General features: G+C 39.7%; 1 protein-coding gene across 3 annotated transcripts in view; it reads right to left on the bottom strand.

The window, feature by feature from the left end:
* The window catches only part of SOX5 (SRY-box transcription factor 5), a 638,339-nt gene that overhangs the window by 525,813 nt on the left and 85,153 nt on the right, over positions 1-27,373 (bottom strand). The window contains exon 1 of one of the 3 annotated variants that reach the window (XM_069862334.1): positions 21,328-21,342. The exons of the other annotated variants lie outside the window; for them this stretch is intronic. The gene's annotated coding sequence lies outside the window, so the exon portion shown is untranslated. Of the gene's footprint in view, positions 1-21,327; positions 21,343-27,373 lie in introns of those variants that run through there. 3 annotated transcript variants of the gene reach the window in all.

Genomic DNA, 27,373 nt, shown 5'->3' with positions numbered 1-27,373 from the left:
AAAAGCATTCCATTTGCACTGACTTTAGTGGAAGGTGCGTGGGTGTGTCAGAAGAATTACGTCCCAAGACACTTATATCTCCCTGTATACATAATAAAGTAACAATTCAAACCTTGTTTGTTTAAAAGAACAATTCCAGCTACAGACCATTTGTAAAACAACACAAGAAACAGTCTGAATCCCAACATCTCAAAGTCTGGACAAGCCAATTCAATCCTGTTCAGTTCGGATCCCACTTCAGCAAAACACTCAACTTAAATATTACATCAAGTCCTGCTGAAATGCCTCGCTAACTGTAGACCTAGGTACCACTGCAGCAAAATTAGTACCGTACAAGTCACCTTCTGCAGCATACCAGGATATTCATTATCTCTACACATTTCCTTGTAGGGCTGGAGGGGAGAGGAGGTTTGAGCTGATGGAGGGATTTGGACATTTGTATCCAGGGGACCATTACGCCTCAGCACCCTGCTAATCTTTTCCAATTTTCCTTTCTTCCCGACTCCATAGCACCTTTGTTCCTTCCATTTACCCTTCTCCTTCCACCCCCTCCACCTTCTCCTCACTCTCTCGGTGGTCATTAACTAGGCTGACAGTTTGACAAGCTGAAATAAGGAAATAAAACACTTAAACATTGTTTCCTGATGTATGCATTCATCTCCTCTGCCAAACACAGATATTGAGGAGATACTTCACTCCTCCTGTCAGCTCTCTAAATTATAGCCCAGCTCTCACAGCAACACTATTCAGGTCTTGTACATTCACTTGATCTGTCTTCCTATCAGAAGGCCACACAAGGGCCATTTCCACGTCTTTAGCAGGAACTTCTTATACTTATATTCTCAATACCACATTTTCATACGCCTAGGGTTGAATTTCCATTAAAAACAGAATCTCATGCTTCTTCTACTGAACACACTTACATTATCATGACAGCTCCACTTCTTGCTTGGATTACAACGAAAATGTTTGAGGAATAAAATAGACTATATTGCATTAAACTTCGTGTCATTCTCATAACCCATTACAGCAGCTGAGTAAACCAAAACCCAGTTTTGCTTTGACCAGGTTTATTAGACTTTTTTATTTAAACATTTTCTTCTGGTTGACAGAAAACATGCTGCTGGAGACTAGAGGCATCCCACCCTTCATATAAAAAGCCACTGCCTACAGCATTGGCTTACAGGAGCCAATGCTATTCGGCTCCCCAGGGGAAAATTGCAGTGATACTGTCACTGCTCATTACCTCCAGTGGGTGTTGCTGTGAACAAGCCTATGGGAAAAGCTCATAAACAAGTCCCACATCCAGACTTTGCCTGATCTGTACAACCAGAAATGAAAGCTTGTTAAGAAACTAAATAATTGTACTTCTTTGCCTTCTACAACACCAGATAATTAGATAAACACAATTTGATAAACACAAGCGTTTCATACTTTTTATGCTTTGCTGGAGTAAGGCTGAGTCAAGCCTTCTTTTTGTAATTTCAATAGCTCCTAAGGTCTATGTAGAGTAGCACAGTGCTGTGGCTGTAGCCTCTTAGGGATGCCTGACAGCTATTATCCATTGCAGAGCAGAATGATTTTACATCTTCACCACTCAAAAATGGCTGAAGGGTTGTGACAAGCAATGTACTGAAATCCCAAATACATGACATTCCCTTTTGGAAAGTTATGAGTGTAACCATCGGAAATCAGCCTGGAATATAGTGTCAGTAGTTTCCACTGGCTGCTGGGGAAAGTTAGCTCAGGTTTCAGCTAGCAGGTGGAAATGGACCTTTGAAACAAATGAACTAAGATCCCCTTTTACACTCTAGTGTTATAAATCCTTGCAGAACTTTACTCTCATCCTTGCCTCCCACTTTCTCATTACATCAAATATCTATAATCATGACCCAAAGAAACAGTCTTTGAAGTAACTGTGTGGTTTCACTGACAATTAATTTAATTGGAGATAGGATGAAAAAAAAAACCACAACAAAAACATCCACAAGGAAAAGTCTATGTAAGTGATCTTGAGATTTCCTTCTCCCTCTAAGCACGTTTTTTCTCTGTTTGTAAGAGTTTCTATTAAGCAGCAGCAAAAATTCAAATTCAGTCTCCTTAAAAAGCTAGCAAAGCCCAAGTGAAAAAGTAATCCATTTGCTTATCTAGAGAAAGTAAGGTCTTTGCCACAGCCTTCCAATATTAACTGTCCAAGAATAGTATTTCAACTGGTTACACCCATTCCATTATCGTCCAAAGATGTATTAATAAAAGCAGCAGTCCTGTTACGTGTTGCTATTTAACTGAGAGGTTTTGAATTTCATGAATGAAAACGAAAGAAAATACCAATGAAGCAAGAGGAAACACAAGTTCCTTACTATTTCCTCCACATAAGTGTATAAAAGGCAGTCAACCAAAAACTACTGTTAACTCTTTACCAACAATATGCACAGAACTCCCTAAAAATATTAAAGATTTACTTTGTTTTTATCATTGGAAATCATAAAGGACTCCCAGGGCACTGTTGGAGGTCACCAATCTTTTTCCTCCATCATTATTTCATACTGCAGAGGAAAACAGACCTCACCCACTTCAGATCAATACAAATCCCATGATGTTTTTCAACAGTATCAGCTACTGATTATTGCATATCAGCTATTACTGCCTGAAATTTCCTCTTACTTTTCACAGACATCTATATTTCATGCCACAGTTCTTAGCACAGACCCTCTTCTTCTGTCAACAGTCTTGCTTTTCTGTCTCAAACTTACTGCTAGATTAATAAGAATCAAGAAGAGTAAGGGGCTGAAAAAGTGTAAAATAAGGTTGCTTTTGCAAGTGCAGCTTTTCAGAATGTATGAAAGATTTCCACATTTGGTTAAGTTTTTCAATTTATCACACAGTAGTGAATTTATTTTTTTTTCTAAATAGCCATTTTACTCTCCCTTTATTTATTTATTTATCTATTGTGTTGCTCCTACCCTTTTCCAATAAAGAAAAATTAAAAAATTAGGATAATCCACTACTGAAAAAAATATTATTTATTATATTAAAAACAAAAATAAACTAAAGATACATAAGAAATGGGAAAAAGACCACCATTAAAATGTCAGTAAGAGCTTAATTTCCCTCCATAGTTTCTATACACCTACCGTTGTTAATTGTCCTAAGTGTATTTTCTTTCTTTCTTATAAGGGAAAAGCAAGAGAATATTACTCTTTTATTTACCTGAACTAATTTATCTTCATCTCTCAAGATTTGCTCTTTGCATTCCAGTTAAAAAAAACCAAAGCCTCCTGCTATCACTAAACCTGGAAATACTTCTTGTTTGGAACCTGTATACCAGAGGACAGTATTTATTTGAAACAGCAGACTCTTGCCTAAGTTGGCAGTTGAAAGTATGTAGTTATCGGTCATCTGAACTAGCATCCACAATAGAAAAGTCTGAACTTTTAAAGAACTATTATCTACCTTATCCGAGTGGTGCATTCACATTGAGGGCGAGGCAGGGGTTTTCTGAAGCTTGCCATTCCTCTGCACGTACCTCATGCTTCTTTCCTTGCAGTGAATGTGACTGTTCTGCTACCATGAGAGGTCCACCAGGCAGATTTTAAACAGAACTAGAAAGCTTGAGACCCATCAAAAATAAGTAGCAACCATGAAGAAGTTTTGGAGTGCAAAGCAACAAGGACAGCATATCTGCTGAAGATGCATGTTGAGCCTTAAGCTAGCCATTCCGTTCCACAGAAGGTTACGTGCCTTACAGCCACCTTCAAACTTCATCATCCAGACTTCCAGGACAGTAGGTCCTTCACCATATATATATATTAACGCACGTTATACAAAACAAGGCCAGCACATATGCTGCAAGGAGGGTCTCCTGCAGGACTTCTGCACAACTTTCCTGTCTCTATGGATATTAAAACATTTTTCTTAGTAGCGGAGGATTTCCTCCCCAAAGTTTGTGTGAAAACCCCTGTGTTTGTGTGCTTGTGTGTGTTTGCACATATGAGCATGTTGCTTTCCTAGGAATACTGTTGGATGTCAATATGTTGAAGAACAGGGCTTTACAATCTCTGCTAAAATCAGCACTACATTTTTCAGCAAACACCAACAATTCACAGTATTCATCACAACTCTCACCATCCCTGAAATACCCAGGAGGACAAAACCATACAGTTGGGGCTGGAGGGAGGGATAAAAAAATAAAGTATATATAAAAAAAAGACAAAGTCTCTGAAACTTATGGAACTTCCATTCCTTCTCCATAGCCCTGCGGAGAAGGACCTGGGGGTGCTGATTGGTGAGAAGCTTGATATGAGCTGGCAGTGTGTGCTCACAGCCCAGAAGGCCAATCGTACTCTGGGCTGCATCAAAAGAAGCATGGCCAGCTGGTCAAGGGAGGTGATTCTGCCCCTCTATTCCTCTCTTGTGAGATCTCTCCTGGAGTACTGTGTACAGTTCTGGAATCCTCAACCTAAGGAGGATATGGAGCTGTTGGAAGAGGTCCAGAGGAGGGCTACAAAGATGATCAGAGGGCTGGAGCACCTCCCATACAAGGACAGGCTGAGAGAGTTGGGGTTGTTCAACCTAGAGAAGAGAAGGCTCTGAGGAGACCTTATAGCGACCTTCCAGTACCTGAAGGGGCTACAAGAGAACTGGGGTGGGACTTTTTTTAAAAACTTGTAGTGATAGGACTAGGGGCAATGGGTATGAACTGGAGAGGGGCAGATTTAGACTAGACATAAGGAAGAATTTCTTCACAATGAGAGTGGTGAGGCACTGGCACAGGTTGCCCAGAGAAGCTGTGGCTGCCCCATCCCTAAAGGTGTTCAAGATCAGGTTGGATGGGGCCTTGGGCAGCCTGATCTAGTGTTACATGTCCCTACCTAGACCAGGGAGGTTGGAACTAGATGATCTTTAAGGTCCCTTCCAACTCAAACTATTCTATGATTCTAAGCACATATATTTCTTTCACTTATTTAGGACTCCCCTCAACTGCTTTTACTCCCGCCTTCCAGCTTACCCCTGCTGCTTTTCTACTCCTCCTTTTCTTCCACTTTTTATCCCAAGGCTGCTCAAAATCCTGGTTAGGATTGGAAAAAGCAAAGTACAACCAGTCAGCTCCTTCCTACTTCCTTCACATCATAAAACTTTTGGATGGAAGGAAGACACAAGCCTTCTCCCAGGTAGAGCCATCCAGTTTTCTCTACCAGACCTTGGAGATCATAGAGGACACAGAAGGATCTCTTTGCAGGTCAGTGCCTCTAGGGATCTGCTACCTGGGGCAGGGCTGTTATCCCCAGTGTCAGAAGAGCTGACGAACCCGCCCTGGACATCCTGAGAAGATCATGGCTCTGCATGCTGTGCACTGGTTATAAAATATATAAAAACCCAGTAAGGTATGAAAAAAATAAAGAAGCCTCATGCTCAGAAGCCTATTCTATATGTTCAGAAGTATTTAAATTAATGCGTCTGATGGAGTAATGAGAACTAGGTAGAAGATTGTACTTCCCTCTGACGCTAGGATAATTAAAAGGGCAAGGTATTAACTAGCTTTGGAAAGAAAAGAGTTATAGTGGTTGTTCTGGGGATTACAGTCCTGTCTTGATCCTACCTTCACTAATCATTGCATTTAGTCATTAGACATTTTGCCCATTCCCTGGTATCCATGTCAGCTGATTACTGTTTGCTGATCCACTCTTCAGCCAGGATTTGAAACACAGGGATAGTGCTAAAATGCCCTTTAGAAAGGCCAGATAATGCCATTTCTGGCTTGTACTACAGGGAAGACATTCTTTCACACATACTGGTGTCAACTACATCCTCATCATCTTTTTACTAACGTGCTCCTCACGCAGAGTGCAATGCTGCAGATCAGACTTATCTCTGCCAATCAAATATGTAGTCACTAATTTTTTAAAATACCTGAGAAAAATGTAACACTGCTATCCCCTATCCCCAGAAAAAAAGTAATTTTGAATTAAACATTGCATGATGATTACAAATACTAGCACACTGGATAAAAAGTAGAAGCAGAATGATTAATGAGGAAACAAATAATATTAGTATACATCCATCTAGTTAATATATACCTTATTAGCATACATTTATCTGAGATGAAAAAAAACATGCAAACGTTATATTTTAGGCAAATCACATGCAGATATCTTGGTATTGTGAAATGTAGGTACTTCTTTTCAGAGCCTCTATATGCAATTGTATATCCAGAAGTAAACTGCTGCAGTAAATGATGCTATGTAAGTGCTGCACCTAGCCCACAGGATATAAAAGACAGACAGTATGACAGGTCTATGTGCTACAAATTCAGCAGCTGGTTATATATTTTATATAATGTAACTACTAAGAACAATATCATTTATGTCTTATGGTACTCTATGAACTATCCAATTTACAAAATGCCTGTTGTGTTTGCAGACAAGAAACTATCATAAATCCTGAGTATTAAACAGAGTCAATATATGAAAACCAACTTTCTCACAGTATTTTGCATGCTGAGCTTAATGTGCTCGTAAAGGAAGAGCAGTTGCAAGAGAAGGATCCCCTGAATTCAACTATTTACTGATGTTGAATACTGGTGACTGCAACAAATCTTTAAGAAATTTAATCTTTCCTCATAATGGAAAGATATTCTTAAATTAATTGCAAAGCATGGCATCTATCCAGAAATGTTACCGTTTTTAACATTACACTTTATTAATTACAGAAGAATAGTGGGGGAAATATCCCATGCTAGGGAGAATCCCATTGCATACAACTTCTTGCCTGTCTTTTGCTCTGTTGACAGAAAAGGTAAGTCAGTGGTAAAGAACATGTACTCATCCTTATCTGTCACCTTGGATTAACAATTTAGGGGGAAAAGTCTTGGGAAATGAGTACAGCCATATGACTGCATACGCAAACATGCAATTTGTCTCCATGCCGCCTGAAGTACTTGGACACTGTCATGCGCAACCAGCTTCTGCCTTTACCATATTCATACAGATTAGTTGGCTTCATTTCTGTTCCTCGGTGAGGTATCCAGAAGCCACCAGCTCATCCTAGCTTTCACAAATACACAGCCAAAGTAAAAATTGTGTTTGAAAAATAATATATTTTTTTAATCTCAAATACAAGTTATTGGAACTCAGCCTGCAATGACACTTATCTAATCATCAGGACCAGGTCAGCACGTGGGAAAGCTGGTCCTCCTTGGAAATGGCTCCCAGAGAAGCAAAGGTCTGGCATCAACACTGGCCAGGATGAAATGCGTTAGGCACTTAATGGTAGCATGCTTCCTGATCACTAGTGGCTGTAGTCAGAAAGGTATTTGCCTCCACTATGGCTGTTTCCTGATATTTTTTCATTACACAATCTTAGTAGGTATTGTTAAGGACTTGGTTCTGTTTTTCTGAGCAATTCAGGTATTATGTAAGCACCACTTTGCTTAGAAGCTCAAATCCACTGCTGGGCACAGACATCTTCTGTTCCAAGGCTTCCTGCAGAAAGCTGCCCATGCATTCCCACTGCTTGCCTGACCATCACATCTTTTTAAAAGTGGAGAGCTTATCAGGACAAGCTCTCTCATGAGATTTTAAATATTCTTTCTCTGTTTCTAGGCCAGAAACATTACAAGCAAGGCTGTTCTTCCCTCATATTAGTATGACAGCTGCTCTCTTGGCCAGCATGCTGGGGACTGGACCAGGGATCTCAAACTGAAAGCATGAGCAGCTACAGCTTAACGCAAAGAGCAGAGACTCCCTTGTTCAGAGGCTCTAACGGCTCACATCTTCCCTGACCGGCACAGAGGGTGGGACTTAAAATATACACTCGCCCCTGGGTGGTATTAACTAACATATTAATCAGTTTTAACATTAGCACCTGCTTTTCTCTTCCTGAATAGCTCCAAATGGAGCAGTATATGTTTAAGTGAAAGGTTCTGAGATTTGTTCTTAACCTTACCTATATTTTGACCACATCATAAAGATTCAAGATGTTGGTTTAACCAAACAAGTTTACCCACTTCTGATTTTACACTGTATTACCCTGTAGCAGAGAAATATGCACTGTGAAGGCGAAGTGTTGCAATGGTAGTATGTCCATCGTCTAAGACCAAACATGTATCAGATAATGCTTGTGTTCCTGTTCAGGAACAGAACAAACGGCAGTGTACACAAGTCAAATTTTGAGAAGCATCTCTAGTGGTAAGGACCAGGAACCAAGAAATACAAACTAGGGTAATGCTACCACATCTCTGCTGACTACATCTCAAGAACATGCAGAACTGGCCCCTCAGCACTCTTAGTGAAGACATTTATCACTTACCCTCTCTATCACATCATTTGTCTTTAATGCACACAGTTGATTTAGCTTGCCCAGGGAACAGCCAAAAAAGCAACCTAGCTGGTACCTCTGTACACTGTGGACATAATCAGAAGGCAAGGACAACCTGCGAACTCCTTGCAAACTGTAGCAGACTACTATCTGAGAGCTGCTATTACATACCTACCACTTGTAGGCTTTGTATTTTATAAAGCATTAGTAGTACAATTTTCCAAATGAGCTGGAAAAATTAGGAGCTCAGACTAGATGCTAACAGTCAGACTTAACATGCCTAGATGCTTCTGTCTGTCTCAGGACAGGTTTTACTTTCTCAGTCTGTAATATTCATCCTTTAAAAAGCAAATGATTAGCATCTGGAGACTGACAAAAAGTTCACGTCATCCCAGATGCTACCTAATGTGACAATGCAAGAAAAACAGGTGCAGAAGCACTGTTTCTCAGTACATATTTGGCACATCTATACAGGCAAGTGCAAATGGACTCAACACTACCATTGTTTGTACTTTAGCATGAGATTGAAAGGGAATGGATGCCGAGACAAACAAAAAAGATAGCCAGGATAAAAAGAAATCTGCCTGTGATCATAATGCTATTATATCTTTGGCAATTAATCCTAATATAAATTTCTTTGTGAACTCACGAAACAATACTTTTATTGAGGAAATTACAAGTAGAGATGTTCTATGCTTACTAGCCCACGTAGCTCCCAGTCTAGTATCCTAACAACAGCCAGAACCTAACAGGTCAAGTGTCAGGTATCAGGTATACTGCAGTCATATCAGAGCCTATCGTACTGGAAACTTCTTCCCAACTGTAACCAACTAGTGACTGGCATGCACCATGAAATGCACACCTTATAAATCTGTATCAAATGTGATCTATGTGAACATTTAATCCTCACTTAATCTGGTCTGCCCCAAAAAGTATAGTATTCATCTACGTGAACCTCATTTTATTACTGTTTCGCATCTATACATATATAAAAGGGCAGAGAAAAAAAAGTCTTGTGTGTTGCTATAAAATAAGAATTGTGCCAAATGTTCAAATCTACCTTGGATGATGTGGCAACATCATTAATATAATACAGCTTGAGGTGCATTTTGTGCCAGTGATCAAACTGGTACAGGCCACACAAGTTTCTTCATATAGATTGTATAGGAAAAGTGTCAACTGCATTTTACATCTTAGTAATGAAATATATAATTAAACCAGTATTTGTTAAGCAGTTATTACACTGTTAGTTTCAATACATTTCACTTAATCAATATAAAATAACTTCATTCAGATATTCCACTCTTTTTCCAGTTGACTGATAAGCAGAGAGTACCTCCCCATTTAGCAATGCCTTTACACTGAATTTTTAGACTTTACAGGAGGCACAAAGCTGCCTTACCCCAGCAAACCCAAGAAGGAGGAATCCTAACTCACATAATTTTGAGTTCTTCCCTGCTTTTTACGTCCTGCTGAGGAAGATGTTTACTACAGTTCTGAGCAAATGCAATTTACTGTCCTCTAAATATGATGGTTCCAGGAGGGAAAGGATGATTTGGTGTAACCTGTTCCTTTACAAAAGCAGCAGTGATCAGTATTGAGGTCATAATGCTGCCCACATCCAACCATGCATGTGATCTGGACAGTTCGTGAAAGAGGACCAGAAAAAGCACAATACAACATCCAAATCTTGAGATAGTTTCTCAGGTGACTGAAAAATATTTGCAAAATGATCACTTCCAGGCAAAGTACCAGCATCCTTTAGCAAGCCTATCTGAACTGTTTTAAAGAGCTGTCCAAAGGTCCAGCCCAGAGGGCCCCTAAGAAGAGACAGTGGGCTCTCTCCTGCTGGGCGCCACAGAACCATGACTTGGTGAGAGACACTGTCACACAAAAAGGCAAAGCAGCACTAAACAGCAGAGGGATTGCATCTGGCTTCTGCAAGAGGCACTGACCCCCAGCACTCACGTGCTTTCACAACATGCTTAGTTGTTGTCCCTTGGGTGCTTAACCTATAATTTGGAGAAGAAAAACACTATGTACGACACCATCCTTGAAATATCACTATTTCCATTAAGTCCTGGTGCTGCTTCTATTTTTCTTTCTGTCACAGTGAATCATGGCTTTTCCCCCCATAAAAAAAGAACAGCACCCAACCAAGGGGCAGTAACGCCCCACACCCTCAGCATTAATTTGCTGCAGTCTGCTCCCTGCTCAGCAGGTCACTCTTGCAGCTCCTCTATAAGGTAATTAATTCCCTCCCCACTTTCCATGGGGTTCTGGATACCACTGTGCTTGCCACATTTCAGACCTTTTTGAAATTTAGCTCCCAGCTCACACTCACATGTTATCTGACTTCAAGGATCCTCACTCTGTGCTGTTATTCTTGCACTGATGTCAGCAGTTGACTAAGAAATTAAATTATCATAATACTTCTGAAAATAAAGTTTAATTATAGGCAAGTGTGATGAATCTGTAAGTTATGATGATCATCAGAATGAACAGCAGCATAACCAATAGCATCAAGAATACATCTGAATATTCTCACAGGGCAGGGTCCAAATCTCTGAAGTCAGTGAAAATATTGCCACTGATGTTAAAAGTTTTTGGACTTTAATTAAGAGAGACAATGACTTCAAGTAATTACTGCAATTCAAATAAGTATGTTATCATCATTGTTACTACTCATCATCATCATCAGACAGTTGAGTGCATTAATGGTTCTTTGAAAAGGTATTAAAACCAATTAACAAATGTGATCCAAGATATATAATAACATGGTAGTCTGTTCTCATGATATTCTGCCAATAATCTTCTGCAACATTACAAAGTTGCCCCAGCTATTTATTTAAGATTTTCCTATTCGTCTGTTTATACCAGAAAAATTGCAGTAGGAAAGAAGTCAGTAAATTATTTAAAGTTTAAACATAGTCATCTCTCTTTTTTTAATACCATTGCTAAACTAGAATAGCAGCTTTGTTTTTATTTATTTGCTTATTTTTACAGTCTGATATGGTGTTCCCATGTTGCTAGTGAAAACTCCTCCAGCTAAATAAATTCAGTTGAAATTTACTCTCACTGTCTTTATTCTTCGAAACATAACTGATGTTTGCTGGACAAAGGAGAAAAAAAAAAAAAAAAGAACCCACCACATCCAAAGGAAGGATCTCTCTTCTTATCTATCCTGCTTTAGTTAATGAGAAAATGTAACTGTGATTCCATTGACAGTGAGAGGGAGAGAGGCAAAGCGCCTCTCTCTCTCTCAATAAACTGTTGCACATGGTAGGACTAATAGTGTACTGTCTCATAGCCATCATTAGGCTAGCTAGTAAGCAGTACATTATCTTTAGTTTTCTTTCTTTCTCCAGGGCACAGTCATGTAGTTACTGCTCCTCATTATCCTTGGAAGCTGTAAATTTAAGTGTAAACTCATTGTCTCTGCAGGGGTTGCAGGTGAGTAGTGTGTAATGTCATTTACTCCATTTTCTCAACTGAATGTTGTAGAACTGTATTTTTAAAAGATTCTCCTCCCCTCAAATCATCCTCACTAACCACTAAGTGCTTGGCTCTGCTCTGTAACCTCTCTGGTTTGGCCAGAAAGATCACTTGCTGCATTCAAGGAACCCAGATCTGTGTGGTCCCCAAACTGATGTGTGGCCACTACAGGATCTCATAATTTAAATGAGGGTGCTCCTGGGCAGTGGTGGGACAGCAGCCAGGCAGCTTCAGGCACCAGGGGAATTTATTCCATCCACTTTTATTACCAGTTTCTCTACCACTGCCTGCAGTTCCTCAATTATGGCTAGTGAGCCTACCTCAAAAGCTAACGAGGAAGACATGTTCCTTCATGCTTATGGGAACTGCAAATACATCAAAAAAAAGAAAATTGACCCTTTTATTGGTTCAGATGCCAACTCTGCATTAAGCCTCAAGCTTTCAGTTTAGCTTCTTTGCTTGCTCTTATTATTCAATTAATTTTTGTGGGTAGCCAGCAGAGACCCGCATTAAAACATAAAATATGGAAGCAATTATGGCATTAGAACACAAGATGCAAAAATATACAGGGCTGGATCATGTCTAGTGGCTTGGGAAGGACTTACATCCCCTATCTGACCTGTCCACATCTAAGCCACACAAAAGAAGGCTGGGCAGAAACAGGAGTTGCACACTAAGCGCTGATCATTTCTTTGCAGGCTGGCAGAATAGAAGAGGGAAGATATCCCATTGCAACTAAACAAACTCGAGGACAGATGTAAGCTGCTAACTAATACAACCAAAGCTCTGTTGCAAGAAGCTGTCATTCTGTGAAAGGCTGAGATAACAACTAAGTACAGAAGGCCACCTTTGAAATCACATCAGATTTTGGGAAGGAACTAACACTTCCTAATCTGCAAGAGATGCAGATCAACAGAGGGCAGAGCATAGTCTCCACCTCATGACCACCTAGGTATACAATCAACCAAACAAGAAGTACCTGTATTCCTAGAGGTAGAGAATGAGATGACAAAAGGCAACCCTTCTTCCTACGCTTTTAGGAGTCACAAGTACTTGAATCAAAGGAAAACAGAAGGTTTCAACTTTACACTTAATTCAGCAACAAGAATAAAATGCTAACTGGTATTCATGGATATTCTAGTTCTCCGAAGCAAGATACATGTCTACGGTCAGAATTGCCTTATGCTTTATACAACTGGTTTAAAGGAAAAGTCATGGATGGCAACATGACAGTAATAAGAAATCTTCAAAACAGAACCGAGGAGGGAATCAGATTTTCTGGTGATGTTGAAACACCGCAGCATTACAGGCATAATTAATTGGTGCTTATTTTGTGGAAGTCAAAATAAATTTTGACTTTTTTCAGTGCTAATGCATCTATTTCAAAGTTATCATAAAATTTATTTCATTAATTTAGATACAACTGTATTTATAGGGATCAAAAATCAGGTTAACAATTGTCTCAGAAAAAATTACATAGAGTGAAAGTTTCATAATGCTATTTTTTGTGGTTTTAACTTGCACACACATTTTAACAGCACAGACATTTTGAAAGTCATTAACTTAATGATAGTTCAGGTACTTTTAAAGGCTTATTCCTTTAGAGAGAGAAAGTATTGCAATAGGTAAAAACATTGTCATTTCTCCATTTAAAAACATCCACAGGATCAGCAGTACAGTATGAATATGCTCCTTTGGAAAACAATGTAAAATTTACTTTAAAAAAAATCTAAAAAATTACTTTTGCTTGCTTTTTTTAAAATGAAATTAATCAGGGCAGCATCAGTAGCAATGTTGATATTCAGCTAGCAAGTATTAACGCTGTTACTAAGTGTACTGAGTAAATGTTACAAAGGCTGAGAAGCATCACTGTCAACCAAGGGGCATTAGGAAACATTCCGCTTAAAATGTAACCAACAGTGAATGACTTATCCTGTTGTACAGTCAAGCTCTGATAGTTTCCCATATTTAACCTAACTGATGTGGTAAGCCTTGGAGAACCTTACGTTTTGTAAATATTAATCCTTTAGTGGATTCATTGGATTACCTGTATTTTATTATTCAGCATAGCCCAGCTGCACTGTGTTTGGCTGAAAACTGACATTGTTAGCAAGGAAAAGACTTGGTAGCAATGCTGACTTCTTACCTAATATTTCCTTGTTTGGATTCAAACAAAGAAGAAAACAGCTGCTGGTCATATGAACTGGACAGATTACTGAGGGCAAGCAAGAACTGTCATAAAAACTTTCAATATAGCTTAGTCTCAAATTAGGGTCTCATAATCAATTAAATTCACAGTTCTAAGACTTCCTTAAAAGACTCCCAAATAATTAAATCTCATTCTTGCACAGGATAAGACTTTCAAATTCAGGACCTAATTCCAAAGTTAATTTCCAGTTTTAACTAAATGTATCATAGCTGCAGTTCTTAAACTTTGCACAATAATTTTGATGATTTCATATGTAAATCCAGTCACTCAATAGACAGCCCGATGAAGCTATATATATGTATATAGAATCATAGAATAACCAGGTTGGAAAAGACCCACCGGATCATCGAGTCCAACCATTCCTATCAAACACTAAACCATGCCCCTCAGCACCTCGTCCACCCGTCCCTTAAACACCTCCAGGGAAGGTGACTCAACCACCTCCCTGGGCAGCCTGTTCCAGTGCCCAATGACCCTTTCTGTGAAATTTATTTTCCTAATGTCCAGCCTAAATCTCCCCTGGAGGAGCTTGAGGCCATTCCCTCTTGTCCTGTCCCCTGTCACTTGGGAGAAGAGGCCATCATCCTCCTCTCCACAACCTCCTTTCAGGTAGTTGTAGAGAGCAATGAGGTCTCCCCTCAGCCTCCTCTTCTCCAGGCTAAACAACCCCAGCTCTCTCAGTCATTCCTCATAAGGCCTCTTCTCCAGCCCCTTCACCAGCTTTGTTGCTCTTCTCTAAACTCACTCCAGAGCCTCAACATCCTTCTTGTGGTGAGGGGCCCGGAACTGAACACAGGATATGAGAGTATGACTTAAATCTAAAAGTCAGAACTCACTGATATTTATAATGTATATTTATAATCACAACCTGATAGGATTAAGACTGTTATTCTTAGAATTTTGCAATAAAATTTATTATTTACTATGTTAATGTAACACCAGTATTTTATCCCTAAGAATTTGGGGTATATATAAAAGAAATCAATAGATTACAAGAAAAAAGTTACAGTTCTTAAACGCTAAGCTTCACATCACTGCATACAGAACAAATGCAATACTTGAGGTTACGTACATTGTCACACAAGTACTTTAGAAATGCAAGGGATAAGATTTTGGAAAGAATCAAGAATTTGACCGAAATTTGATAAAGCATGAGTTCAGTCTGGTTTTCAGAGAGCACCGAGAATCCCTCTAAAATCCAACTTCAGTTCACAAGTTTTCTCTACCTACCACCATCTTAATGAAAGGACAGATGTTTTTCTAAACCTGTCTGGACCTTGAAATACAACAGGACTTACTAGGTCCCCACTAGAAGACTCACTGCTCAATCAATATCACAATATTGAAATTACAACATTTTTTTCATGATATATCAATACCTGTCTTTCAAGGAACATATATCAAGCAAACCATTAGCTAATTGAAACAACAGATACATCCCAAAAATTTGTAGCCTAGGTAGTAAATTCTACCAAAAAAAAAGCAAACAGTATTACAAAGCACTTTTTTGGTCCAAATCCATTGTTTTCCAACAAGCCTTAGGCTCCTAAATTATTCCCTAGTCATTTTTTAAGTAGGATTTGGACTTATAAATAATACTGTGTCTTCAAAAATGTCATTCTTCATTCCTATATCACATAATTCATCATTTTATTTAAGCAAAATCAAACTTCTAAGTACACTACAACTTACAGGTGCTTTAAAGAGTTGTGAACATGTCAAGCTCTACTACATTTTTATAGCTTTCTTTAGCTTGCACAACTATAGTTGCATTAAGAAAATACACATTAATGTTATCAGATCAAACAGGCATATACTGTCATGCCAAAACAGCACACAAACTATAAAAAACATCCTGCACGAGTTCGTGTTATTCTCATCCCACACTTAGTGAGGTGCTCTAGGATAAACACCACACTGATGAACACAGCAGGGTGCCAATGCACCCAGTATAGATAAGGCTGTGTGTTCATAAATGCAAGCATTTCCTAGCCACTCATACCATTAGGTGTGATTGAGTACAGCACATTCTTAAAGAGACAAGCAATTATTTTTCTGCTTAAAGGGCGTTATCATCCTGTATCCACAGCTCTTCTCAGGTTAAACAACTCAAATGTACCAAAGGCACTTCCGTCAGCCAGAAGCAGCAAAGCTCAAACACACACAGCCCCAAAGTAACTTATCGAGGAAATATTTGTCTTTTCTGCTGGCAATAGGAGCTTAATGAATAATCATATAACCCAGGACTACTCCAGAATCACGTACTAGGGTAGTAAAAAATTGCTGTCTTTCATGAATTTTGTACCATCAAAGGAAAAAAACAAAAAAAAACCCACCCCAAAATAAAAATAGCAGATACACAAACCCAAGGGCTCTACTCCTTACTCCTGCCAACATACTGACATAGAAAGCAGGGTGAAAGTCACAATCAGGAAAGCCACCACTCCAGGAAATAACTCAAGTGCCATGAGAAGAAGGCTGGTTTATCCTTAGTGGACAATGTTGCATTCACACTAGCACTTCAGTTCACACACACTGAGACATGCTGGTAGTCCCAGGAATAAGACAACTGTAGACTAATTTGCAGTCTGACTCCTTCTGTTGTCAGTGTTGCACTTAACATGGTTTCAGGACAGATGGGTGAACTGAATCTTTGTTCAACCACAAAGCACCAACTTCCAATGATATCAGTCAACTACATTTTGGTTAAATTCTGGTGGTTTTATGCCATCATTTAAGGAAAAAGAAAGGGAAAGCTGGTATTTATCAACCATCTTTAGTGATAAATTTTAATCCCTCCTTCGGATGAAAGCTGAACAGTGACCCTTCTTGGATGGACAGATGTATAAAACTCTTCTTCAAGGGCAGGCCAACTCAATGGCTGCAAAGGTCATGCAGATACAATCATTGCTTTGCCTTGGTCACTTTGCACCAAGGACTTAGCAGCTTTTCTTACAGGGCCTCATGTCACACTGCAATTTCAGGAAACTGTCGGCAGGGAAACCCTCCCTTTCCCTTGGCTCTCCTCTTGCACTATACACACACTGACCCACAAAACGGTTCAATTTGGTGGCAGCACATTTCACCTCCTTTCCTCAAAACTAGACTTCAGAACCAAATGCGAATGAAATATCTTGGTGGCTTTCTTGTATCTTCAGGGTATTAATTAAAATCCCTCATTTCTCAAATATCATGTAACATCTGTGCTTTGTTCTTTCAGGGGAAAACTCGTACTCAGATTTGACCACATCAAAGAACACAGACTCACTGCAAAGTTCAAAAGAGCACTGCTCCTGCTAGAGGAGGCAGCTCTCTTTGCACAATGCTTATGGAAAGCAATCAAAAATTGGGACTTCAGAGTTCTTACCCCAGCTCCACTTTCAAAATAGCTGCAGGGGAGAAAAGGAACAAACGTCCATTAAAAATACTGTGGTCTGGGTGCCACAGGGCATTTCTGAGAACTGCAGCTGCAAGTCTTCACTGTCTTCTTATGTATGGAGGGCAAGGCAAGACTCCGTCCCAGAGGGCGCAAGAGTCTTGACATAATGTCTGCAGAGTGCTCTGAGGACCATGGATGAAAAGCGCTCTAGACAGGCAAATCTCATCTACTGCAAGTTCAACATCAGACTGTGCTTCTGACCCCTTTTAATCGGGAATATTTCTCTCTGCTATTAGTTCAGGCAATGGTTAAGAAGACGACCTTTTTAAAAAATATATATAGCATAGAGAAAATCTGCAATTCAAATTGATATTTTTAATCTTAAAAGTATTTTGGTGGAGTGGAGTGAAAAATAGAAAGAAGAACAAGCCCCATAAATCTGTCACTCGCATAGCACATCACTCACAGCTTCCCCCAGCCCACTTAGGAGGAGAGCCATACAGCTTTAAAATGACTTCATTCCCATATTTACATATTTTTTAATAGGGCTATGATGAATCTCCTTCCGCTTGACTCCTATTTTGAGCTGTGATATTTTAATCTCCATTCTTGCTGCAACTTAGCAGATGAATGTGCAGTGTGACAGAGCTCAGAGGAAATAGTATAAATAAAGCAAAGTGGAGCTATGACATCTCACATTTTATAGCTTTTTTATTGTAGCCTAAGCATAAACAGAGCACAGCTGTGTTATACTTACTGCTGTGAGCACTCCCCCAGCTCCAACCCCCTACTGCTTTTAAAGAGACACTGCCCCTACTCAGGATCCTCTGGGTTCAAGCATTGCTGTTTCAGGCATCGCTAACAGAAGCGAAATGCCCCCCACACATTGCTTCCTTTCCTTTGTTTTTACTTTTTCCTCCTTCGACTGATTTTCACCCTTGCTTTCCTTCCCCCTTGCCTCCCCAGTTGGCACAGGATGTGACCTCGAAGTCTTCAGTGTGTACACTCAGCCAGCACTGTGCTGCTGCTACCTACTGAAGGATGCTTTCCTTCCCTCGCTGTTACAACTTGCTGTTTTTAAGTATGGAGACACACACACAGAGCACAGAAACAATTCACAAAAACAACACTTTGATAAAAGACTTGTAACTAGCTGGAAGTACTCAAAATATTGTCATCTTTTAATGGTGGTATTTTACAGAAAGGGCTCTCACATTTCTCATTGCTTCTTGGTAGGTTTTCTTCACACACACCTCCCCCCCCCTCAGAAGGCAGTTGAAAAAGAAAGAAAGAAAACACACCAACTTTACTGCTGCCTATTTAAAAACAAACTATCACAATAAGTTCCTAGACAGCAAAGCCTGGTTTCACCTCAGGAAGAGATAGCACAAAGGATCTCATCACAATCATCACCACATATTCAGCTGAAAAAGCTCCTATTTGAAGCTTTAGACAAGAAAATCACAATGCACCTGGACACTTTCATGATGATAAAAAGATAAGGCCAAACCAAATAGCCAGCAATTTCCCCCATAAAGTCTAAGAAAGCTGTTTATCTTTGTGGCACATTGAAAAGTTTTACAGTTGGACTCTGTGATCGTAAAGATTTTTTCCAACCGAAATGATTCCATGATAGTACTTCTCCACCACTAATTTCAATGTTATAAGCACAAGTACATCTAACATGCAACTGCATAAGCTTTCCTTCTGCTATCCATTTAAAACAATGTATCAAGGCACTGCAATGGTTACATCGAGCTTAAAAACTGCATTCAGCTTTCCCAAATACAAGCCCAAGGGACTAACAGGGAAGTTCTTTGTTCAAAGAGGACCATGTTGTATGTCTCATCCCACTAACTTGTTACTAACAGCTTCTACAGGGAAGCAAGTTTCAGTAACCACCAATGCTAACCTATGAGCTGTAGCCTAGTTCTTCTGGCTACCTTCTGCTCTCCCTCTATGCCCCGCTGATCCTTGAAAGGATTTGCTACTTCATTGCTACCAGAAACACATTCTGCATCTATTTTTCTCCTTTCTGAGGTTGAATATAACCTGGAACAAAGCACTGAGCAAAGCTCATGCAAGTAAAAGAAAGTGGTTAAAAATAGCAAACCAAAACTATACTAGATATGCATCAACAATTGTATTTATAAATTAAATTTTAAAAGCCACTCATCGCATGCTGGAATTGTTTACATATGGGGCCCTGATTAAACTAACAAGATTTCAGAGTTGGGATCACAGGATTCTCAAATCTCCCCGAAGTCACCCTTCTACTCAACTCATGGCTTACCAAGCCATAAGCCTTATATAAAGATCTAGATAGAAAATTGCATTTTTGTCAGATGATTACTAGAATTCCTTTGTTTTGCAAATAGATTATCACATCTCAAAAAAAAAAAAAAGGGTGCTTTCTCATCAAGTTTCACTTGTTTATCCCTGAAATCACCTGAGCTTGTCCACTCCTACTCTGCCAATACAACCTAGAATTTCTTTATGAAGTTACTGTCACAAGATCATACTGAATAGTTGCTTAGTGTGATGTCTGCACAGTAAATGACCTTAGACATTTTTGGAGGAGGGTAGAGGTCGTAAGGAAAAAACATGTCTGCCACTCATACTCAAGAGACTCCTCATCAATCAGAGCCGCTGTACCCAGGAGTCACTACTGAAAGCCACTCACCCAACATTTCATCTGCAAACTCTTCCAAAAACTGGTCTGGGCAACACCTCACCTCTCCTGGGTCACAGCAACAGGTGGGAATCCAGGAAGAGGGTTTGGGAAGCTCTTGCTTAATGCCCTGCAGCAGGCTGGCAAGTCAACCCTACACGAAGCAAGGCTAGGAAGAAAATCAACTGGCCTCAGACCCAGAAGCTCAATAGGGCCCAGTAAAGCCACCAGCAGGAGGTTCCTACAGGCTTCCCACCACTGCCATTCATTTAGGTAGGAAGCAGATGTGTACTCCATGCTGACCACTAGACCAATCCTATTTAATAGTACTGTCATCCAAATGTGCTCACCCTGAATGAGTGAAGACGGAAGAAAGCGGCCATAAATTACTTTTTACTGGGAGAGGAAATAGACAGGAGAAAAGATAAGGAGGGGGGAAAGAGTAATATAGCCACAAAAGAATACATTTTCCCCCACTAACTACCACCACACATCTCCTGTTAAATTTTTGACTACTTTTTTTTTTTTCAATTCACACATGAGGTCTTCCGTAACAGTAGTCTCACCAACTTCACTTCCATGCGGATGGCTCTTTTCAAAGAACTTTTCAAAGCTGCTGCAAAACTCAGGAAATACAGTGCCACTAAAAATCCATCCTTGGAGTATTAGGATAAAAAAAATAATAATAAAAAGATATTGCAATGATGTCTGGAAATTCAGACTGCCTTACAGCCCTTTATGCCTCCTTCATCCCACCTGGAAAAGATTCTGAAGATAGTCATGAAAACTATACTAAGCACTTTTTGAATAAGAAAAGTTCAATAACATTATGGTACGGATTTAATGACAACAGTGGGAACTGACCCCTTAGGTGCAACAATAAACAATTTCTGACAGGGATGCTCAGTTTGGGAAGTCTAATCCAAGTCAAATAATCTGCAGCTACAAATCAGACTGCCCCCCTGCCCTTTAGAATTGGCCTAATGTGAAATTATAATCAGTATGAGATAAAACCCTCTATGAGCTTCCAGTTAATACTGCTGATCCCAAAATTCCTTTGCAGAAACTTTCTGCTTCTTTCAAAAAAGTTGAAAGTTTGATTAGCACAGTCTAAAATGTCACAGAATTTTTTTTTTAAAAACATACAGTCATGGCACATGCGACACAATATATCAACACAGGTACAGCAACGTCAAGACATCACCAATGCATTCACAGGCTGATGCAATCCTACACAATGAAGTATCTCTCACTTACTGATTTTGAAGGGTAAATATGGCTAAGAACCCAGTTTCTAGAGAAAACTCCTTATGCTCTGAAAGACATTTCCCTCATAGGCCACTGCATCTCTTGCCGACAGCTTTCAGCCAAATCAAATGGAAGAGGCTGCAGGCAGGAGCTGCAGGGTACCTGCTCTGAAAAACAAAGAGAGGTAGCAATTGGCTTTTTTCCTCCTTCTTGTTTAGTTTTCAGTCACAAAAAATGAATTAAATGAACCAAATAAAAGAACTAAGCTGAGAAAAAACAAAGTAAAATTAGTAACAGGCTAACAGCATATACCCACTGCCTGGGGCAACATACGGCTGATGGATGATGACAGCCAACAGACGAATTCTCATCCCCTGTCTACTAAACAAATTACTAATCTCATCAATATCATCACTACATTCACCTTCTGCAGCAGCTGCTGTTGCAACACAACTGCTGTTAAGCTTTAGGGGAAAATCCTGGCTTTGTCTTGTAGTTTGCCAGCTACTGTGGACAGTCAGGGTTGCCACATGTGGGAAAATGTAATTAACTTGATAGTTTATTTTTTTAAAAAAACCTTGTTATATTTCAAAAAGCCCACAGAGCTGTGTGGTTACTTGCATGGCACACTCTGAAGTCCTAGGAATCTGCAGAACTTCTACCTTCAGGGCCTTTCCAGCTGCCATGGTCTTTCCAATTAAAGACTAAGTACCTTAAGCTTGAAGATGGTACCAGGACTTCTCCTCAGACAGATCTGGCTCTATGCTTCACTTTCCTCATTACTCCTAAAGTTTCTCTCTTAAGGTGACTAAATCCCACAATTTTCAAGAATAAAGAGTGATCTTTTGATATCTCACACACGTTTCTTTCCTGCCCCCAAGCTGCTCTGAGTCCCACAGAGTACTGGCGCTTCCAGTCCTGCCAAAAAGAGACAACATCATTCTCTTCACTTCCAAAATCCATCAGAAAAATGACTCAATTCAAACACATTCCAATCCGGAAAGATCAAATTTCAACAGCACTCAACACAAATCACAGCAGATCATTTGTCGTAAGAAGTCTGGATTACAAAGCATCCCAGCAAATGCCCCCAAATAACTACATCAAATTTTAATAAGTACAATTTCATTTAAAAATAACAAAAAATTCATTTACGCTGTGCAAACAGAAAAATATACACACTTACACGTTCACAGCACAGACATAAAACTGGTCACACTTCTCCCCAATTTCATCAATCTGAAAAGGTGTTGCATTTCTAATAATCTTTCTTAAAGGTCTACAAACAATAAAGCTTGTTAGTATCCTTCATTATTAGATAAAATATTTGCCATTTATTTCAATGTAGCAGTTTCCACTGGAAAATATGCAATGACTTTATATAACAATATATATGGAATGACTTGTTTCTGAAGTAACCTGCTGTGTGTATCTGTATATGAACCTGTGTACATGCCTTAAATACACAAATTCACCAAATATTCACTAGAAAACATCATGGTTGTGTCAGAATTTTTCCATCTACAAAAAACCTTAAAGTCTTCAGAGTAATGTCTGATGATGAATCCTCCTGACTCAGCCTTTCTAGTTGTTAACAGCTGAAACCTTAACTGGATGTCAGGACCAATGTCTTTTCTTGAGGTCAGCTAAGCCAACAGAATGTGTTTGCTCCTGTTTGCTTCCATAATTGACTTTATGAAAAATTTACGGCGCTTCTTTGTGCTCACATGAAACATGCAACTTCATTCTGCATCCTCTAACAGCTGGCACAGGAGCACGTTCCTGGAACTCACTTAGACAATATTGTATTTATGTTCTAGTTCACTAATTCACATATGTAATAAAGATTTCAGGACTGAAACTTTAATACTGGAGTATCTTCATCAGCCACACTGAAATATTTCACTACCTTTAACCACAACAGTCCCATTTAAATATTTTCCAGCTCTGAATATCTTACTGCCTAAGTAGCTGAATACTTCTTCTCTTCTGTAAGAAACCAAAGAGAACTTTCAAACTCTTATCAGCTAACAACTGAAATTTAAATTCTGCTATGACGTGTGATTTTCTCATTCCTCCTCCTCAGTTTCTTGGGATTTCTGGGGTCTTTTTTGTTGTTGTTTTTTTTTTGTGTGTGTGTGTGTCTCATTCCCCTCTCCCCCAGTTATTGAGCCATATCACAGGAGTATTCCCTTTGGCACTTAATCGTCCACAGAAAATGTTCTATTGCTTCATAAACTCCATCACAATGAACATAATCCTTTAGTTAAGTGCCAATTATTAAAAACACTCATTGAGGATTAACAATCATGAAATAGATACAGTTCTATTATGTAGTTGTTAATCCTCAATAAATCTACTTGTAATAGACAGCATTTTAGTATGAGAGCTAGCCTATTTAATCTAATGCTTTATATATAATTAGATAATTATTGCATGTTAAAAAAATGCATTCATTAGGTTTAATAACTATGTAATAAGCATACATCTACTAGACAGATTAGTAATCCTCAGAAAAGGAGATTTTTTTAATAATCACTTGTATTAGCATCCAAGAACTACTCTTCATTACAAAGGCCAGCACATTACAGCTTCCCTACCTACAAAAACACAGGCCAAGAAAGGGTTAATGCTCCCTGACCCACATTCTTTTTGGGCCCCAGAATGAGAATCCTAAAGAAGTTAAGATACCTACAAGTCTCATATTCACTTGAAGCACCTGAGATCACACTTCTTCAGAAAGGAGTCCAGCCTTTCCGAACACCAACTGTGTGACATGACCAAATAGCACTCTTGCTTTCAAGACAAAGGACTTTGTCTAGAAAGGATAAGCAGATCCAGCAAGATTAATCTCTCTAAAACCAAAGAACTCACTGGGATTCCCAGTTCCTTGGAATAAGGCTAAATGCATATCCAACTGTACAGAGATGCACTTCTTGCTCTTTTATTTCTCTTATATACTTCTAGTATCTCCTTCAAATAAAGGCTGTGAAGAGACAGCCATATCATGTTATTCATCTGGTACCTAACTCCGGTGAGGCACAGACCAAAGGCAGATAGGCTCACTGCCTATTTCTACAAATGGGACTATAGCATAAATAGCACCGAGTGGCCTTTTTAGGAAATAAGTTTAATAAAATGATCACCAATCCCTCAGCTGAAATTGTAAGGGATGCTTCATGAAACAGTAAGAATATAAATTTATGTCCCATACCTCTGGACATCTACCACTCCCAGCTTATGGTCACCATCATTACCTAACAAAGGTAACTTGCGAGATGGCGTTTCAGATGACCCTTAAAAATCCCTATAGCCCTATTTCTGTCTTGTCTTTTTCCTTTGCACTTCAGTGATGAGCTGATTTTAGGGACCGTTCTCTTTGAAGAGGTGTTAGTTCTTGAACCAGTGCCAGTGCCTGGCATCTCAAGAATAGTAGACCTTGTTTTCTGATGGTGTAAGGAATACATCTGTAATTCTGTAAATCTGTGACTGCTTACACTCCCTTCTGGAAGCAAAAGTGAGGAAAAAGGAAAGATGGTAGTCAGACAGAATCAAAAAGCACAGATTTTGGCTACTATTTTAAGTCTTGTATTGACACCATAAGTGATCTGTGTTCCTTCTTTAAAGTGAAGCTACAGTAGCTTGAAGTTAACTGCAGTATGCTTAAAAAAAAGTGTCACAAAAGTCCACTTATCTTGGCAACAGTAATTACTCTTTAATATGAAAAGAGAGCTGCTCAGGATTTCTACTATGGGATTATACTCACTGGACCTCTCATATTTTGATGCAGATATTAACTTCTTCCACTTCAAAAACTTCCTAAATTTTAACAGTTAACATTCACTAATAAAAGGTGGTAAACATTAAATGATGCTACACATGCTAGCATGCTCCAAATTTTCAGAAGAGCAAATGTTTCCACAAGATTTAAAAAAAATTCTTTCAGGACCAGTAATTTTTTGTAAATTCTGCTGTTAGCCCTTTGATGAGAGAAACCCTGTTTCTTCTTCAGTAGGACAGAATTATTGCCTCTCCTTCATGTGAAAGGAAGGCATGTATTTGTCTACGTAGCCGAGAACAAAACTGCATGGAAACACACTCGGTCCTGCCCCCTTTCTCAAGGCTAACTGCAGGGTATGATTAAGATCTAGGTACCCTACTGTCATGCTGCTCAGCTCAACAGACCACTGAGTTATCCCACATTTCCTTTGTTATTTTTTAAGATAAACTTCTAATTTGAGGACTGCAAAACCAGCAAAAACCCCCATCCTAAGAAATAACTAGTGAGTAATGTCTTCTTGAGCAACTGTCAGCTTAACACAGCTGTCAAGAAAAGTGAATTTCCCAATACTACCCAAAGGGGAATTGATACCTAGACCTGCTGTTGCACAGTAGTCTGCCTGCCCAACAAAACAAGTGACTCTGCATGAACAGCAAACCTAGGGGAAGAGGGGAGGGAATTAGGAAAGAAGGGAATTAGGAAAGAAGGGAATTAGGAAAGAAGGGAATAACAAGGCTGCCAGAATGGCTGGGGAGGGGGGAAGATGCTCATGGCTGTGCCCATACTGCTGCCTGGGGAATCTCTGCATCCATTGCAAGAGAGATGTAAGAAGCCAAGTTACCTCTGTGAGTAAGGTCAGGCCCTCATAGCACTCACATCAGGGCAGAAAGAAGTTTCATTAACCTCTCCCAGGCTTACCTGTGGTAAGCATCACACTACCCCTATTTCCCTCCTGCTCCAGTTTCTCCCCCAGTGAATGAATCATTTGGAGTTCTCCCAGTGAAGAGACCTTCTCTCTTTTAAAGATCTGACAACACACAGTGGTATGAATACTTAAATCCTTCAATGGCCTAAAAACCTGTGTCTTAGCCAAAATAATTAAATAAATAACCCCACCCCCTTCTCCTCACCAGAAGCAAAAAAACAGAGCAAGACTGCAAGTCTGAGATGCTGCTGGAATAAACAAAGATGCATGACAGTCAGAGCAGAGGGAGAGGAGGAAGAGGCCAATCCTGTACTCCACAGACCTCTCCCCTCTGGGAAGAGCTCCCCAGTTCAAAGTGGGGCCATAAGCACTTACTCCTGTAGAGGCAGTCCTCACAGTTCCTGAGGAAAGAAGCTGGGCGGTGGACATCCCTTGTTGGGAACTCTGAGGTTCAAACAGCATCTTCAGACAGCAGCACACAGCACAAAGGTCTGACCCTGGTGGCACAGGGGGCAGAGCCACAGCATGGGCACTGGGCTGGGATCCCTGTCTCTATGCAGCAGCTTCCCCTCTTCCAGGCCAAAAAGCAGGAGCTACCTCGAGATGAGAGCATAAGGAAGGGGGAGGCTTATCGGTTACAGCTGTTTGAACGACTGGTAATTGCAGCTGGGGGGTCCTTCATCTCATGCCATACAGAGTAGGAAAATGGGTCAGACATAATGCATTTGGTTAAGTATCTAAGCTGAAAAGGTACTATTTTCTTTTAAATTATATAGTCTTTGCTGGAAGTAAGGTTACCAGTGCAAGGCTTTCTAGCTTTAAAATGAAACAGGGACATGCCCTCTGAGGGTCAGGCTTTCATTTGCTGATGTTAATTCTCAGCTGCCTGTTATTCGTCCTTCATTGTAGCCTCTGTCTTAGCTGGGCACGCTCCCGATTCCCTGCTATATCCAGACGGTCCATGTAAATAGTGTTTATGTTAAGGAAGTCATGTTCTGTGTGACTGGAGCACACAGAAACTGATGTTGTTGTCACTTTAGATTAAGCTCTCGTTTTAGCAAAGGAGGCAATTGGAGCAGGCAGCTGAGTGGCCGAATGAAATATTCGGCTCATTTCGTTTAAAGCTGCCCTGGTCTCTATTGTTCAGGCTGGCAAGGCTGATTAACCCTTGCTGGTGCCGCCACAACAACTGCTCACTCTCTGTCCCTCTGCTCCACTCCTGCATGAAACCAAGGCCCCAAACAGTTGGGCAGATTTCAAAGGTCAGCAAAATGGTATTTGCTGATCTTTTTTTCCAATTAGTGAACTTTAAGGAAAACAAAAAAAATTAACCCTTCAGGCTTTCACTG

Source organism: Phaenicophaeus curvirostris, chromosome 1, assembly GCF_032191515.1.
Source record: "Phaenicophaeus curvirostris isolate KB17595 chromosome 1, BPBGC_Pcur_1.0, whole genome shotgun sequence".
Classification (NCBI taxonomy): Eukaryota; Metazoa; Chordata; class Aves; order Cuculiformes; family Cuculidae; genus Phaenicophaeus; species Phaenicophaeus curvirostris.
This window is presented reverse-complemented; position numbering and strand designations above follow the sequence as displayed.